Source organism: Tarenaya hassleriana, unplaced genomic scaffold (assembly GCF_000463585.1).
Source record: "Tarenaya hassleriana unplaced genomic scaffold, ASM46358v1 Cleome128, whole genome shotgun sequence".
NCBI lineage: Eukaryota > Viridiplantae > Streptophyta > Magnoliopsida > Brassicales > Cleomaceae > Tarenaya > Tarenaya hassleriana.
Window position 1 is genome coordinate 150991 of NW_010963276.1, and position 633 is coordinate 151623.

Consider the following 633-nt stretch of genomic DNA (forward strand, 5'->3'; position numbering starts at 1 on the left):
ACGGTCCAGAGATACACGCGGACCGTCCGTTCCAGCACGTGGAACGGACGTTCCGCTCACGTGGACCGTCCGGTCTGGTTCGGGCGGACCGTCCGTTCTGGACTTTCTGGTCCGTCCGTTCCAGCCCCTTCCGTCTCGGTTTTTCGTCGTTTTCTCTCGTGCATTTGTCCTTCCCTGCGTGTGTGACCCTGTAGGCTCATTCGATATAGCAGTATAACCCGAAATCTCTATTTCGGATATACAAGTCATAGGCGGTCTCTAGCAAGACACTATGACTACCTATCTCGAATAGAGTTTGTTCGTGATCTTTACGAACGCCAGAGATGATTCCGGCTGATGATCCTTTTGTATCGCGATATCATATGTCGAACATAAGGCATGGACAAACCACCTTATCTGATTCGACTGCTTTCTCGTTAACTGAGTTCGACTGTCTGAAATAGACGACGTCAGTACCAGAATCCTTCCAATCTCTACAACCCGAACGCGCCTAGGAACCATCCTGGTTTCTCCTACGGAAACTCGAGCGGAGCATTGAATGCACAGCAGAATCCAGGATACGGGCAGCAGAATCAAGGTTACCGAGCGCCTCAACCTGCGAAGAACGATGAAGCAGACATCAAGACGATGCTT